Source organism: Camellia sinensis, chromosome 14 (genome assembly GCF_055761805.1).
Source record: "Camellia sinensis isolate YWXY chromosome 14, ASM5576180v1, whole genome shotgun sequence".
Taxonomy (NCBI): Eukaryota; Viridiplantae; Streptophyta; class Magnoliopsida; order Ericales; family Theaceae; genus Camellia; species Camellia sinensis.
The window spans coordinates 11,558,011-11,576,699 of NC_138974.1; the positions used below are offsets into that span (position 1 = coordinate 11,558,011).

The following is an 18,689-nucleotide window of genomic DNA, read 5'->3' on the forward strand; positions in this document are numbered from 1 at the left end:
AGCCATTGAGTTGGAACGAGTTGCCTTATGATAAAATTATTGAAAATATAATGAAAATGACTTTGTGTTTGTTTCTCAATTTATATTGGTCTGCTGTCAATCTCATCTATTTTCTTAAATGATTCGATCAAGACGTATTGTTTGATTTTCGTGTTTATGATCCTAAAATTAGCCCAAATAACCTTGTCTAAAACATAAGTTTACATTCTTAAAATGAGCTCAAAGGAGCATATGCCTTATTTCTCGATTATTAATACATATAAGTTAGGTGAGATATATAATAAGTTAGTGAGAAATTAATGAAAAGATGACACTCATATTTCATATGTTTCATTTAAGAATAATGAGATATGACAAAAAACGAACTGGATGGTTGTGATTTTTATTGTTTGTTTTTGTAAGGCATTGGTTTCTATCAAATCCATTATTTAGATTAGTAAATCCAATTAACATATCGTGGATTCATTCTAAATCCACCTCGGTGATCCAAAGTATTCAGCTCTTAATATCTTTCGAATAAATCTTATGTATAAAAACTTGAATTGATCGCATATTAACAATCACATATTTTGATCATATTTACGTTAACAAAATTAATGATATTTTTTAAAAATTATTCACGTAAAGAATATGACCAAAAACCTCTAGTCAAAATAATGGACGGAAGGAACCTTCTCCCTTATATAATAGTTGACATTTAGGGGTTGTTTGGGATGATCTAAATAAGTACACTTTTTGACTTTTATGAAATATGGGTTGGGTTTGAGTTGGGTTTGAAGTGATGCGTTAGAGAGGTGATGTGACTTAAATAAGATGATGTGACTTAAATAGGATAGTGACTTTTTGACTTTTTATCTTTTTTAAGACATGCCAAACTTGGCCTTAATTTTCTCATCTTCTCATTGAGTCACCCAAATCCCAACATATTTAAGTATGGACATGTCAATGCACCCCACATATACCAACCCCACTCCACTATTGTGGAATCTATACGGAATCCAGATTTCATCACTGGAGGGCCAGAAAGGAAATAATATTTTTTTACCATATATATAAATACATATATATGTACAATATAATATATAAATTATATGTATATATATAAAAAAATTCAAATATTATAGAAAAAATCTCTAATAGGATGAGAAAATTTGTTTGGTAGAAAATTTTTAAAAAAATGCAAAAATGAGAGAATAATGAGATATATGTTTTTTATATTAAGATGTCATTTTATTTGTGAAATACGATATATATTTTAGAAAGTGTTATGGCAAGCAGAATTTTTCACAGAAATATGGAGGCCATAGCTCCCATAGTCTTCACCTAATTTCATCCTTACTCTCTTTTTTTGATACAAAAAAATGGATATGCAGATAGGCTATTCCAACATATCCGCTAGGGAGTATTGCCCCTTAGCACCTACAGCATATCTGCAGGGAACCCCACCGCACCTACGTCGGGCCCGAAACTTAGACCCCCCACGTGCTCCAGGCGCTGAGGAGTATGTTTAACCCCAACAAGGGGCTATGGAGACTCGAACCCAAACTTTGAGCGAAGGATTCAAAGATCTTATCCACTGAACCAACCCCCTGTTGGTATTTCATCCTTACTCTCGCACCGTAGCCAGGGCCATCCCAAGTGCAAAGTCATTAAGAGCACATTTGTTTGAAGGGATAAGAACATGGGATAAGACTCACAATCTGTAGATAGAATAGTCCATTATTTGGTTCAAAAAATTTACACCGGACTAATAGTCTCCCATATATGGGACAACTCTATCCTAGGTGGTGTGGGACAGAAAGTTCAGGATAAACTTAAGATTGAGATTATCCTGAGCTTATTGAAATAAAATTAATATCTCAACTAAAATACAATTAAAATAAAAATATAATTTATATAATTTTAGTAAATTAAAGATAAAATTAAAAGTTCAATTTATTTAATTAAAAATAAAATTAAAAGTTTAATTTATTAAAAGTTCAAATTAAAAAAAAATTAAAAAAAATTATTGATGTTCTATTTATTTGATTTTTTAAAAGTTCTAGTAAAAAATAAAATAAAATCGGATACATATCGGATTCAATAGAATAGTCCAACCAAAATATCTAATCACATTACTAAACAATCATAGGATTTAATAGAATAGTTTAAACCAAATATCTAATTCTATGACTAAACAAATATATGATACAAATTCAGTCCAACCAAATAATCTAAAGACAATATATTTCAAGATTAACAATTGTAACAAGCCCGCGGGGGGACCTCGCTACAGCTCGGACTCGACTTTTGTCAGTCACGGTTCTAAGTCTGAACCAAAGAGTCCAAATCCGGCAAATCGTTTTGAGAAAACAGATTTTGAAAGAAGTGCCAAACATGGACTGCTTTGCCAGATACAGAGTCGCCACCTAAATATTTTATTTTGGGAAATTTAGGAAACCCTGACTCGGTGCCAAAAGGCCACGTGTCCGTCATCACCAAAGTTGCCTCGGCTCGGGAACTTGGGTACGATTGGGGAAGGTCACTTCGTGAGCACCCCCGCTCGCCCGGTCATAGACCGGCCTCTACTAACCATGATATCTATTTTTGAAAACATTGTGAGTTCTTATTCCGGTTATTAGCCTAGGTTACTATGTGATGTACACAGCATATAAGTATAGACTGGGTCGCCTGAATTGGAACAAAAACATTTCATGTTCGCTTTTTTTGAAAATGGTTTGCTACCCGCAGGTAGGCTTGAAACATTTGATGTTTTACTCCAATTCAGATAACCCAGCCTTCACCCACAGGCATTCAGGCAGTTATATCACATTAGCAATTAGCCTCATGGTAAGCATGCTATTCATGGCAGTCACTCACACGCATGCAAGGATGCTAAAGCATAAAACTCACCGAGTACTCCAAGCTAAAAAAGTTTATTAGAAATCATGCATGATCCTAAATATACAAAAATGCCTAATGCAACACATGCAAAAATGCAACTATAGCAGGCTCGGCTATTCTAAGATGGCGTATGAAATGTTACAACTATCATGTATTCAATTTGGAATTGAAAGTACAATGCAGTTAGTATGATGCACCGAGCCCGGTGCATGCATAACAGATGAATGAATGCAAACATGCCGTCATACTGTATGCTAATTTAAATATGCCCTAATCTAACCATCATAAGCGGATAAATAAAATGGAGAAAGACGTGGGGTTGGAAGACATACAACACACTCACGCACACTTATTACAGCATTGCCCTCGCGCAGAGGGTCCAAATAAATAATACAGTCCCGAATAAATATTACAGTCCAAATATGTACAAAACCCTAGTTAATTACCAAATTAACTAAGAAAACAATAAGACTGGCGTGCAAGCCAGGGACTGCCTTGCTTCTGATGAATGATGTACATTTAGGCTGCCTTGCGCGGAAATCCACCGGGATGCCCCAATTAGCCTCCGTTTAGCAGTTATTCTTGAAAAGCGTACAAACTCCCGAAAAGTTGCTGATTCTTCATTTTGCTGCAACAGAGAGCAGAAAAGGGGCATAGCAATGTATTTTCACAAATATATGCATGCCTCGATCCTCGTGCCACCAATCACGCATACCGAGGCATGATGGCCGAGGAGTCGAATTGCACAATTTAATGTAGGATGAATGCACATGAAAACACAACAAAACCTAACTCCATCATGGATGATCCGGAGTGTCGGTGACTGGGGAATTGAGACGCATTCCGTCACTCGGAATACGAAATGCACCTCGTTTCCCGTGCCCAGGCTAACTTCTATCCCGAACACGATGCAATATGCATGACATGCATGAAATGCAACTAAGATATAGCCTAGCATGCACAATGCTATGAAAATGAGATGTCTCAAAATGCGTGCACATGGGCACGCAAACCGAGAAAAATGACAGAATGTGATCTAAGATATAACCTAGTATGCACTATGCTGTAAAAAAGAGATGTCTCGAAATGCGTACACACGGGCACGCAAACCGAGGCAATGACAGAATGTGATCTAAGATGCAACCTAGTATGCACTACGCTGTAAAAAAGAGATGCCTCGAAATGCGTGCACACGGGCACGCAAACCGAGGTAGTGACATACGCGATGCAAATGACATGGAAACATGATATGGGCTTATACCAACATGAGTGAGCCTCAGCCACACTCACATAGGATGCTGATGGATGAAAAATAAAGTGCCTCGAAATGCGTGCACACGGGCACGCAAACCGAGGCAATGACAGAATGCGATGCAATGACATGGAAACATGATATGGGCTTATACCAACATGAGTGAGCCTCAGCCACACTCACATAGGATGCCGATGAATGAGAATGAAGTGCCTCGAAATGCGTGCACACGGGCACGCAAACCGAGGCAATGGCAGAATGCGATGCAAATGACATAAAAATGGAAAGCAATCATTCTAATAGAATTTCAGCACTAAAATATGGGGGAAAACAGTCCCGAAATGAGGCGAAATGACACTAAATGCATGGAATTGTCCCGAAATGCGAATTTAGGCACCCGAAATGGCCTATAGCTATGCCAAACATGCACAATATGGACATGTAATGCAAAGACAGAAGCTAGGCAGTCCCAAAAAAGGCACTTTCACAGTTATAAACATGGCCAAACAGCAAGCATAGATAGGGCAAAAATGGCATGCAAGAATAGGGGCCAAATAAGGGATAATGAAGCAAGTGATATAAACAAAATCCAAAATGAAAAATTTCCTTCTACAACATTGAAGAGGGACCAAAAATATGAATGTTTACAGTATATGGTAAACCTCAAATCAATATACAAACATGCTAAAAAAAAGGCACAAGATTGAGGCTCAAAAGGTGCTATAACATGAAGTATACAAAATAATCACCAAACAGAAAAAAAATGCTAATGAAACATGAATTATAGGCCAAAATAAGACTATTTCCAGAACTGTAAAATGGCCAAAAACAAAAGCATGATAGGCTAACTAAACATGCAAGAATGGGGAATAAAAGAGAGATATAACATGAAGTGGCATATGGAGGTCCCAAACCATAAAAGGCCCTAAATGAAACATGAAGAATGGACCAAAATAAGACTATTTCCAGAACTGTAAAATGGCCAAAAACGAAAGCAAGGGGGGCTGCCATAGCATGCAAAAATGGGGGCCAAATAAGGGATATAACTACAAGTGGCACATGGAGGCATCAAATGGTGAGGGGCCCTTCAACAATGTTGAAGAAGGGTCCAAAATAAGCACATTCACAGATTACATCATGCTCAAAAACAGATTACTCATGGGCCAAAAATAGCATGCAAGATTATGACATATAAGAGGATCAATGAAGCAAGTGCATCATGGAGGGCTCAAACAGGGTTGAGCCCTTAATGAAAAGTGAAAATGAGCTCAAAAGAGGGCCACTTTCAGTTAGGGCCGGAGCTTGAAACAAAAAGCATATAGGGCTTACAAATGGATCAAGAAAAATGGTCAAAAGAGGAGAAATGTCACTCACCCTTGAAGACTAAAGCTTTTGTTGCTTCTTGGACCAATTTGCAGCTCCTTTAGCCTTTGAGAAGCTCTCCTTGTTGCTGGAAATGAAGTGGTGATGGTAGAGCTTGGTGGTGATGAAGAACACAAGGTGTAGGACTTGGTTTTTTAGGAAAATGAGAAGGATAGAGGGAGATATGGATCTTGAGGCTTGAAGAACAATTTTTCCAACCCCTAAATGTGATGCCACCAGCTGGTTATATGGACAAGAAAAGGGGAGTAAAGGAGGGGCAAAAGGTGGGGGAAAATAGGCAAGTTTTCCCCCACAAAATATCCCCCGGATTGGGATATTTTCTAGGGGAAAGGGCTACACAGCTGTAAAGTTCCTGGCACAAGGAAAATGGCCGGCTGGTTTTTGGGCTTGAAAATGGCCGGTCGGCCACCCCCCCTAGCCGGCCAGCTAGGGGTCAAAAGGGTCAACTTGAAATAGTCGCCGGCCACCACATATTGGTGGCCTCCCAGGTCTCCTCTTCACAACCCTGTGGTTCGAATTTGGAAATTCTAAAACAGGAGAGAGAACAAGCCAATTTTAGGAGGGGTTCAAAAGGGTCAAAAGGAATTAATGGCCGGCCATAAACTTTTAGGGTCCTCCCATATGTGTACAACACAAATATGTGGTTCAAAGTTCAAGAAAGTGGCCCAAGGGTGTTCAACATTGGCTCGGAAGGAGGGGTTCAAAAGGGTCAAGGAGCATTAGTGGCCGGCCATGAACTTTTAGGGTCCTCCCATGTGTGTACATCACAAATATGTGGTTTGGGTTTGAAGAAAATGGCTCCAAGGTGTTCAACATTGGCCCGGAAGTGCGAAAAACGGGCGTCGGAGGGCGCCGGAGGAGTAAAAAACTGGTTGCTGCAACAATTGCTGGCCTTCCACCCTTCTACGGCCTTCCTAGTGATAAAACAGAGGTACCTGCCAAAAATGAACGAAAACCAATGCAAAACGAATGTTCGGGGGCCAAAACACGCAGTTCGGGGTCCCGGAAACTGCCCGTTAAACACCGAAAGTGGCGTTCGGCCACGAAGTGGGTTTCTCAGACCCCAGTGTCCCTCAAAAGGGAGTAAATAAGATGCATGCCAAAATTCAGAGCAAACGGAGACGGTTGAGCGGTCCCGAACCTAGGCACACGGCCTGACAGCTCCGAAAACCGGGAACCGGACTCCGAAATGGGCAAAATGGCCTACGGCCACGAAATATAGCCCACGGCCATTGAGAGATGGTCTACGGGACCTCTCCCTCCCCTCAGGAAAAGAAACAAAGAAAACCGAGCCTGGTTCGCAAACCGAGGCAAAGCACAGAAGAGGGTTCGGAAATCCGGAGGCAGGGCTCACGGCCGCGACTCTGAAACTTCTGAACGAGCGCGATATGCAACATCACCAAGCGCTCAACTGGTGACGTCTGAGTCTTAAGGTCGGTAAAAAATGAGGTGTCTACAACAATCCAATAAATGACAATCTCTTCTCATCCAATCTCTCAAAATAAACACATCCTAAGGTTATTGCCTTAGGGCCCAAACAACTAAAAGCCTTCAATTTTTTATTTTGTCTGTGTTTGTGTAATTATTTTCTTTATAAATTTCGTCACATTTCATTGCAAAACGCCAAGGGTAGTAAAGATAGTAACACTAACTAATCGTATATATTATTAAAAGTAATATTTTTTTCATGTTTAGATGACATATTATAAAATTTTATTTATTTTTTTAAGAGAGTCACATTAACATATATTTTCTTAATTACATATAGAATTTTACACAAATACAAACTAATTTTAAATTATACTAATTTTACCTATTTTATATGGACTCCTAATTAACAATTTTTTATTTTTATCGCAATTTGAGATAATCCACAAACTCAATACCAATTTTACGTTTCACATTTTTCTTCTTAATTCTTTCAAGGGTATTAGGTTTTTTTTTTTTTTAAATGCTAAACTGCTGCCTTCTTTTTTTTCATTCTTATTTTCACCAGCAATATTCTATATCTAATACCAATTCTATATTATAGATTTATCGTTTAAATTTTATAGTGATTCTATATATAAAATTATACTTTCTTCCCTACGTTATTCTATATAATCACAACTAACAGGAGAAAAAATCTGCACAACAATGATACTCTCGAGGAACCTCTAAAGTTTGGATTTACTACTTAAGTTACTTTTTCAATTGTTGAACAATAAATTCTTTTATAGTTTGATATCATATTACAGATGATTAATCACTTCATATATTGAGACGTCGTTTGGATGTTTTCATTATTTTTTCTTTTTGGGTTTAGATGTTATGTGATTCTTTATTGCTTAGTCATTGTTGAATTTCTTTTATATGATTAATATTTTTTTATATGATTCTTTTATATGTATCTGTTAAATATATTTTTTTAAAAAATAACAAGTATATTGTACGGGTCAACTGCTAATATATCAACTAATACATCAATTATGTAATATTAGCTGAGACCTATGTTAAGTAGTGGAACCCATATATATATATCTTATATTTTAATTAGTGTGTTAATTAATATATTAATTAGTATATGTAATATTACTCATCCAGTTAAAATATACATACGGATTTTGTTTAATTCATTCATAAACAAACCAATAATTAAAATGTAACAGTCTACGTGAATGATCTTTGTAACCGTCTACATGAATGATCTTTTATTTAACATTTTTCTTTATTAATTATGGTACACGTGTTGCAAGTGATTTTTCATCTAGAGTAGTTATATTTTTAAAATAAAAAATGGGAAACTTTATAAATAATAACATAAACAATAAAGGATACAAACAAATCCTTAATGTTAACAGTTAATGACATTAAGGGCATGTTTGATTGGGTGGATTAGAGTGTGGGATTAGGATTATTAATCCGTGGGCCCAATTATCCTATATTTGTTTTAACATTTTTGTTTAGGATTATTAATCCAATGGATAATTAATCCAACAAATTTGTAGGATTATTAGTAATAGGGTAGGGGTGGGATTATTAATCCAATGGATATTAATCCAATTGGATAGTGAATACCACACTAATTTACTAGGACTATTAATACTTCACTATTAATATTGTGAATCAAACATGACCTAAGGATATAAACAAAAAAACTCAGTCTCCATATTTTTACAAAAAATCACATCCTTTATATTTTAACAAAGGAATTTCTTAGCATTTGCCTTTAGGTCCCGTTTGTTTTCAGAGTTAGTTTAAGTGGGATTATTAGTGTGAGAATTGTTAATGAGAGAATTAAGAAAAATTATGTTTGTTTGTGATATATTTTAGTAAGAATATTAACTATATGAAAAATCATAAATACCCTTTGATATTTTTGATATATTTTAATATTAAAAATCATATTTTATAAATATTTTTTTGTACTATATTATTTTAATATACTAGCGTATGCCCGTGCCTAAAGGCACGGTATAAATAATATTAAGATTAAAATGCAATTATAAAAATATATTTAACAAACTGTATTCTACAATTCCAAACAAATTAAATATAAAAAAAAATTAAATATCAAATAATGCACACCAGCCAGTGCTCTGCAATTTAAAAGAAATTAAAATTAAAATTAAAATGCACACCAGTTACTGTACTCTATAATTCCAAACAAATCAAATATAAAAATAAAATTAAATATCAAATAATGCACATCAGCCAGTGCTCTACAATTTAAAAGAAATTAAAATTAAAATGCAAACCAGTTAGTGCTACTGCTGCCAATCAAATCTATAGATGGTATGTAGCTTCACAACAAAATTCATCCTATGACGTCTGGTAACCACAAAATTTAGAAAATATAACGCGCACACATCTATTCGATCATTGAACAAAATTGTTTTCATCTCCAAATGCAAGATGCCTACTTTTTGTAGAGTATTGTTGTGTGATTACCAATTTTTACACCAAATTTATATATCATTTTGACATGTAATCACAGAATTAGTGCATCAATAGACACCTTTCATGCATTAAAATACACATATGCATGACATGTAAGATGCCTCCTCAGATGATGGAACCTAACTATATAGGGATAACTTGAAAATGGAGCCTAATAACAAGAGGAACAATACATTATTTAACTGTATAGTATAGAGAAAAATTGACATTTTTTTCACTATCATATTCCATATCAGTTTAGGTGTTTTCTTTTGTCTAACATTAACAATACATTATTTAAAAGAAATACAAATAAAACAAAAATGATTGCCTACAGAAAATATAAGGCACAATAAATATGGTAAATGGACCACCCCAAAACAACTGAGATTAATGAGTGATCAAAAATATCCTAAATGTAAAATTGTTTCTAGAATTGGGTAATCATACTGTTCAAGATAATATTGTGCAACTGATTTAGCTACTTCTATTCAAATCAATCACAGGGACAATGGGTTACGTTTGTCAGACCCACATTTGAATCCCTGATATAGAATATATATGGTTACAAAGAAATTTTCAAGTGTTAATCCAACTAAGATCTATCAAAAGCAGCAGTTGCAACAGCTGATCATTACATAGCCACACTACACACCACAAAAGAAATTCAACACTAAAAAGAGTTAGAAAGAAGTATGGACCCTACCTTAGGCTGAAGATTGGTTATTGTGGACCTCAGCACAGTGATCTTCTTCATCTGGCAAATACTAGTGGGGGAATTGAACAAAAAGAGCAAAAAAACATAAGGAACGTCCAATCTAAAGATGAAATACTTACCCAAAAAAATCTAAAGATGAAACAGAAGTTAGCAGGTAACTTTCACTGAACATACCCTGAACAAAAGTAGGGGTATATAATATTTATTTACCAAATGTTGATCACCAGATTTCTACTATATAGCACAAAGAATCCCAAAGATGATGTCAAATTTTTATCGAAGGAAAATAAATTACATACATAGTCAACAAAAAATTGAAACAAAGAATAGTACGGGATGTTGATTGAAGAACAACTGTAGGAGGCATTGCAGTTGCTTTGATAGGCTGCATACTCCTAGCAATACATTTTCTGTATGGTTTGGACCAAATCATTTTGTGTTCATCACAATATAAGCAAACACTACTCAACTGCACAAAGAGGAAACAGTGGATTACTCAACTGGAAGGAAGATGGCTTGCCAGGAACAACAGTACCAAAAATGCTTGATTGAAACTTTGCAGAATTCAGATTGCGATTGAAAGACGACACCTGAAACGAAATAAAGCAATAATAATAACAACAATGAGAGCAATTTCCATGTCGCACATTGCAATCCATGAGTAGTGAAAACTAAACAACATAATGTGGAAACAAAATTAGAACAAAAATAAATAAATAAATAAAAATAAAAAATACACATACAACAGAATTAAAAAAACAAAGAAAGTTCTAAGGTTGAGAATTTAACTGGAAAAAAAAAAAAAAAACATTACCAACATCTCAATAAATAAACATTACCAACATCTCAATAAACATTACCAAAAAGGGATATGTTAGAATCAGATCATGGTATTTGACAATAAATAAATAACTAAATAAATAAATAAATTTAAAAAATAAAAAATAAAGTGAGAAGTTAAGTTTTCAATAACCTAATTGATGTTTTCATGATTTTCAAAATAGGAAAAATCAGTTCATGAAATAAAATTAATTCTAACATACCTAAACAACCAAATAAGCATCAAAGAAAAACGAAAAAATTGAACAACAACACAATGAACATAATCCACAACTACCTCTTTGGTAGCAGATGAATAACATCTCAATGCGGATACTGCAGGCTGCTGTATCCTCTACAAGGATTGTTCTAAAATCTAAAATTAAATACTATCTATTAGATGCAAAAAAATCTTTTTCAAAATCAAAACATACGATTGAAAGACCTACCGGAACAGGAAATCCTCCAGCTCCAAGTTTTTGCCTTGCAATCCTCCACATCCTCACAAATGAACTAAATAAATACATACATAGTCCACATACACAAAGAAACCATAAAATTAAGCAGATAATATCTCCAAATCAGAGACAAAACAAAATATTATACATAGTTCAAACCCGAATTGCAACAGACGGAAAATAGTCAATCAAAAAAAAAAAAATTAATTTTTTATCATAGACCACCGTTAAAGCAATCCTATTCATACGGGACTCAATCAAAGATAGTCAGTTAAACACCAAAATTGATCAAAATCATTCAAACAGATCCAGTAGGTAATCCATAAAGTAAACCACGCAGCAATAATATATAACAAATGTAAGCACATCCAATTCGAGAGAGTAAAGTTCGTACGATCGGAATTAAATAAATAAATTAGAACAAAAGAAAGTTCTAAGGTTGAGAATTAGAACAAAAATAAATAAATAAATAAAAATAAAAAATACACATACAATAGAATTAAAAAAACAAAGAAAGTTCTAAGGTTGAGAATTTAACTGGAAAAAAAAAAAAAAAACATTACCAACATCTCAATAAATAAACATTACCAACATATCCCTTTTTGGTAATGTTTATTGAGATGTTGGTAATGTTTATTTATTGAGATGTTGGTAATGTTTTTTTTTTTTTTCCAGTTAAATTCTCAACCTTAGAACTTTCTTTCTTTTTTTAATTCTGTTGTATGTGTATTTTTTATTTTTATTTATTTATTTATTTTTGTTCTAATTCTCAACCTTAGAACTTTCTTTTGTTCTAATTTATTTATTTAATTCCGATCGTACAAACTTTACTCTCTCGAATTGGATGTACTTACATTTGTTATATATTATTGCTGCGTGGTTTACTTTATGGATTACCTACTGGATTTGTTTGAATGATTTTGATCGATTTTGGTGTTTAATTGACTATCTTTGATTAAGTCCCGTATGAATAGGATTGCTTTAACGGTGGTCTATGATAAAAAATTTAAAACAATTTTTTTTTTTTTTTGATTGACTATTTTCCATCTGTTGCAATTTAGGTTTGAACTATGTATAATATTTTGTTTTGCCTCTGATTTGGAGATATTATCTGCTTAATTTTATGGTTTCTTTGTGTATGTGGCCTATGTATGTATGTATTTAGTTCATTTGTGAGGATGTGGAGGATTGAAAGGCAAAAACTTGGAGCTGGAGGATTTCCTGTTCCGGTAGTTCTTTCAATCGTATGTTTTGATTTTGAAAAAGGAAGATTTTTTTACATCTAATAGATAGTATTTAATTTCAGATTTTAGAACAATCCTTGCAGAGGATACAACAGCCTGCAGTATCCGCGTTGAGATGTTATTCATCTGCTACCAAAGAGGTAGTTATGGATTATGTTCATTGTGTTGTTCAATTTTTTCATTTTTCTTTGATGCTTATTTGGCTGTTTAGATATGTTATAATTAATTTTATTTCATGAGCTGATTTTTCCTATTTTGAAAATCATGAAAACATCAATTAGGTTATTGAAAACTTTAACTTCTTACTTTATTCTTTATTTTTTAAATTTATTTATTTATTTAGTTATTTATTTATTGTCAAATACCATGATCTGATTCTAACATATCCCTTTTTGGTAATTGTGGGGATATATTTTCTGAATACCAACACGTGGCATGGTGACGCCGACGTGTCAGCCGAGGTGCCACGTGTCCTGGTCGTGACGCCGAGATGATCTCGGCGAGGCCGAGGTTAACTCCGAAGATATCGGAATCCGAGATAAACGAATAATGGACAAGAGTCCTAAGACGAAGAGAGGACTTAACCAAGATAAGGATAAAGCTCTTAGGGAGTTTATCTTTATCTCTTAAAGAGTCCAAAGTAAGCACTAAATTGGAGTTCATAGAAGTCATACTTCTAGTAGGACTTGGATTGAGTATATTATAAAAGAGAGGCACCCCCGTGGGTCTAAGGTATGCAATTTATGTTTTGAGTATTAAGTTTTGCACTTGATTATCTTTGAGAGATATACTGACTTGATCGTCGGAGTGCCCCCGGGTGGAAGAACCACCGCCGGAGCCTTTTCTTTCTGTTACAAGTTACTGAAGCCATCTATTCTGCCTGTGCTCTCCAGTTGGTTACTAAGCAGGCAGTGTGATCAGATTTTCACCCACACAGTAATGTTTATTGAGATGTTGGTAATGTTTATTTATTGAGATGTTGGTAATGTTTTTTTTTTTTTCCAATTAAATTCTCAACCTTAGAACTTTCTTTGTTTTTTTAGTTCTGTTGTATGTGTATTTTTTATTTTTATTTATTTATTTATTTTTGTTCTAATTTTGTTTCCACATTATGTCATTTAGTTTTCACTACTCATGGATTGCAATGTGTGACATGGAAATTGCTCTCATTGTTGTTATTATTATTGTTTTATTTTGTTTCAGGTGTCGTCTTTCAATCGCAATCTGAATTCTGCAAAGTTTCCATCAAGCATTTTTGGTACTGTTGTTCCTGGCAAGCCATCTTCCTCACAATTGAGTAATCCACTGTTTCCTCTTTGTGCAGTTGAGTAGTGTTTGCTTATATTGTGATGAACACAAAATGATTTGGTCCAAACCATACAAAAAATGTATTGCTAGGAGTATGCAGCCTATCAAAGCAACTGCAATGCCTCCTACAGTTGTTCTTCAACCAACATCCCGTACTATTCTTTGTTTCAATTTTTTGTTGACTATGTATGTAATTTATTTTCCTTCGATAAAAATTTGACATCATCTTTGGGATTCTTTGTGCTATATAGTAGAAATCTGGTGATCAACATTTGGTAAATAAATATTATATACCCCTACTTTTGTTCAGGGTATGTTCAGTGAAAGTTACCTGCTAAGTTCTGTTTCATCTTTAGATTTTTTTTGGTAAGTATTTCATCTTTAGATTGGATGTTCCTTATGTTTTTTCGCTCTTTTTGTTCAATTCCCCCACTAGTATTTGCCAGATGAAGAAGATCACTGTGCTGAGGTCCACAATAACCAATCTTCAGCCTAAGGTAGGGTCCATACTTCTTTCTAACTCTTTTTAGTGTTGAATTTCTTTTGTGGTGTGTAGTGTGGCTATGTAATGATCAGCTGTTGCAACTACTGCTTTTGATAGATCTTAGTTGGATTAACACTTGAAAATTTCTCTGTAACCATATATATTCTATATCAGGGATTCAAATGTGGGTCTGACAAACGTAACCCATTGTCCCTGTGATTGATTTGAATAGAAGTAGCTAAATCAGTTGCACAATATTATCTTGAACAGTATGATTACCCAATTCTAGAAACAGTTCTACATTTAGGATATTTTTGATCACTCATTAATCTCAGTTGTTTTGGGGTGGTCTATTTACCATATTTATTGTGCCTTATATTTTCTGTAAGCAATCATTTTTGTTTTATTTGTATTTCTTTTAAATAATGTATTGTTAATGTTAGACAAAAGAAAACACCTAAACTGATATGGAATATGATAGTGAAAAAAATGTCAATTTTTCTCTATACTATACAGTTAAATAATGTATTGTTCCTCTTGCTATTAGGCTCCATTTTCAAGTTATCCCTATATAGTTAGGTTCCATCATCTGAGGAGGCATCTTATATGTCATGCATATGTGTATTTTAATGCATGAAAGGTGTCTACTGATGCACTAATTCTGTGATTACATGTCAAAATGATATATAAATTTGGTGTAAAAATTGGTAATCACACAACAATACTCTACAAAAAGTAGGCATCTTGCATTTGGAGATGAAAACAATTTTGTTCAATGATAGAAACAATTTTGTTCAATGATAGAATAGATGTGTGCGCGTTATATTTTCTAAATTTTGTGGTTACTAGATGTCATAGGATGAATTTTGTTGTGAGGCTACATACCATCTATAGATTTGATTGGCAGCAGTAGCACTAACTGGTTTGCATTTTAATTTTAATTTCTTTTAAATTGTAGAGCACTGGCTGATGTGCATTATTTGATATTTAATTTTATTTTTATATTTGATTTGTTTGGAATTATAGAGTATAGTAATTGGTGTGCATTTTAATTTTAATTTTAATTTCTTTTAAATTGCAGAGCACTGGCTGGTGTGCATTATTTGATATTTAATTTTTTTTTATATATTTAATTTGTTTGGAATTGTAGAATACAGTCTATTAAATATATTTTTATAATTGCATTTTAATCTTAATATTATTTACGCCGTGCCTTTAGGCACGGCCATACACTAGTATATATATATAATAGCATAATACCAACAAAAAAAAAAAATACACAAATGCACCACACACACCATGGGCAAAATACTCTTAACTAATCCCCTCACTACTTTTAAAACACAACCTTTGGACTTTTTTGCTAATCCTCTCCTCCAGAGTCTGTCTTAGTTCCTTAAAGTATCTCCAACAATTCACCATATTTCTTTCCTAAAATATAACTAAAAAATTGATTCCCTATTTTAAGGAGTCACTTATTCAACTATTGTTTTTTAACAATACTTCATATTCTTTCTCTATTCAGTTTAAATATTAATTATTGGGTAAATTATAAATACACCCTATAAGGTTTGATTAAAACACAATTAGCTCATATGATTTTGGAAATTATATTTTACCCCCTGAGATTTCTAATTTCATAACAAATCGCACATTTTATTAATAAATCATCAAGTCAATTAACAGTTTTTAATGATGCTAGAAATATGTTTCAATTAATAATTTAGGTAATTTTATTATTGTATAGAAGAACAATTATGAATTTTATTTTTCTAGTTAATTCTGGTAAATAAAAAATTCTAACAATGAGGGTATTTATAATTTTTCAAACCATTTTATGCAAACCTCAGGAGGTGTATTTGTAATTTACCCATATTATTTATTCATTACTTTTTTAATTAAATTGTAGACATATTATAAAATATTATTGAATGGACACACGGACATGTGGTGTTTCAAAAATATTAGGCAATTTCTGATTATTAAGGATCCAAAAATCAAAAAAATTAATTAAATAAATAAAAATCCAAATAAGAAGCAAAAAAAAAAATAGTAATTCACACTTTTCAAATAATGATTGTAATCAACAAATAAACCAATCATAATCTATAACCTATATAAAAAGAACGTAAGAGTGGTATAACATGGTGTAACGCTAGGCTTCTTCCCTTGTAGATTTTGGATTGGGCACGTGGGTTCCTAGAATTTCCCAAACCGGTGCTATGCTATTTGGCTATTTCCCAAAGCTCTTGCCTGCAAGGTGTGGATTCAAATCATCCACACCGACTATAAGGAAGAAAACAAATTTTGCCTATTTGAAGAGCAACCTTCACCAACCCACAGGTCCACAAAAAAGCCCCCAACTTGAATTTGTGGAAGTGCGCAATCGCCACTGTTGTTGTTGCCTATTACATCTCAATCCTATGGCGGTGTATCGGTTGCTGTTGAGTTGGGCAAATATTGAGTTGTCTTCAAAGGGTGTAGCGACGAAGCAGTAGAACTCTAAATCTTTCAGAAGTGCTGAAACCAAGAACAACAAGGGCACAACCAGACAACCAGGTGTGTGAAATTCCCTACTACGTTTTGTTTTCCTCTGTGTTCTGTATTTTCTATTGGTGTTTTTGCAAACTGGAACTCCATTCAGCTTTGTATTTTAATGCTCTTTCGAGATGGTTGGACAATCTGGTATATAGATAGTTGCTTCCATGCTTTATTTGTCTTCCAAGATGTGCCACCATGTGGTTTCTATGTTATTGTTTCTCTTTACTTTAATTTATGTGCAAATTATGCACACCACCTGTTTGTTAATATGCCTATGAAAATAGAAATAGAAAATTTACAGTTTTTTTCCCTTACTTCAATATATATATATATATATAGATAGATAGATATAGAGAAAAATGTATCTCAAATTGTAGAAACTATTCTTAGCTCAACAAGAATTTCAGTTTCAATTCAAATGCTATTGTATATATATGCTATTGTAAGGGTGAAACTCTAGGGGTTTTGTTTTGTTTTCTTTCTTTTTTTTTCTTTTTTTTTCCCAAACATAAATTAGTGTTAAAATATAAAAAATAATACAAAAAATTATTGCCATGTTAAATATGGAGGTCCATGGAAGAAATAATGCAATATCCAGATCTCTATAACTCAAAATGCAATATTGAAAATAGCTTAGAATTTACAAATTTTAATATGTTCTTATTTCATTATGTCTGGGTTCCAAATGTTTAGTAATATTAATGTGTACACGAAAACGTTACAATGGAATGAGTGGAGTTTTTGTTTTTCTTGTCAAGATTTTATCTTGAAAACATTTTATTATTCATTTTTTCTTTTGAAATTTCAGTAAAGTACTTCAAGAACCACTTCCATGGGGATTGAAAAGTCGTTAAGCATGACAGAACCAACTTTTAGAAGAGGAGGAACTAGGAAAAGTAGCAAGGGTTTACGCTTTGTCGAGAATAAGCGTTGACATTTAGGATTGAGCTTGTACTTTATTTCCATTTTGAACTGATATTATACATAGATTAGGTAGCTTAGTTTCTATCCAGGAACGTGTCAATGATGTTGAATTGCTAATTATATGGTTATTTATAGGAATGTCCTTGTTGGGTGTCATATTGTAGCCAAGTTTATCTTTAGACTTTAACATTTGATATATAAATGGTTTCAAAAAGTATGTACGTAGATTTTTTGGATATGTTGAAGTGTAATGCTTTGTTGTACCATTGCAGAGCCAACATAATGAGTTGGAGGCAAAGTTTTTTTTAGGACAGAGCAGCCCTTGAAGCTAATTGCTAGAAGGTTTACAGATCACTATACGATAAGGTATGGAGAATGTGACTCATTGAGTGGTACAACCTATGGATTGTGTAGTTTGGCACTGCTTGTTTTCTTAATGCTTTTCCCAAATACGTCATAATTTCTTGTAATCAAAAGAAGTTCAAATTTATGTGAATTACCTATTTGTTTGGTTGACTTGTAATATGAGTGAACATGTTGCAGAGGTGTGAAATTGTAAATGGTGTTGTCAAAGTTGAAGGAGTTACAAGTGAAGCCACAATGGACCTTGAGGATGATAACTCTACAAAAGGTAACTCACTTCTTTGAAAATTGCTGAATTCTTCTTCTCTCTTTTGTTGGGAAACATTTTCCCACACCATTGGATCTCATCATCACAGGTAACAAAAACTTCAATTTCTACTCTCTATTTCCTGAA

At 33.6% G+C, this 18,689-nt stretch overlaps 1 long non-coding RNA gene across 1 annotated transcript; it reads left to right on the top strand.

Annotated features, from left to right (window-relative positions):
• The first annotated feature begins 16,718 nt into the window (after positions 1-16,718).
• On the top strand, positions 16,719-18,482 carry LOC145807624 (uncharacterized). Its single transcript, XR_014350882.1, has 2 exons — positions 16,719-17,026; positions 18,205-18,482. It is a non-coding gene; the product is annotated as an uncharacterized LOC145807624 (long non-coding RNA).
• Positions 18,483-18,689: the final 207 nt, after the last annotated feature.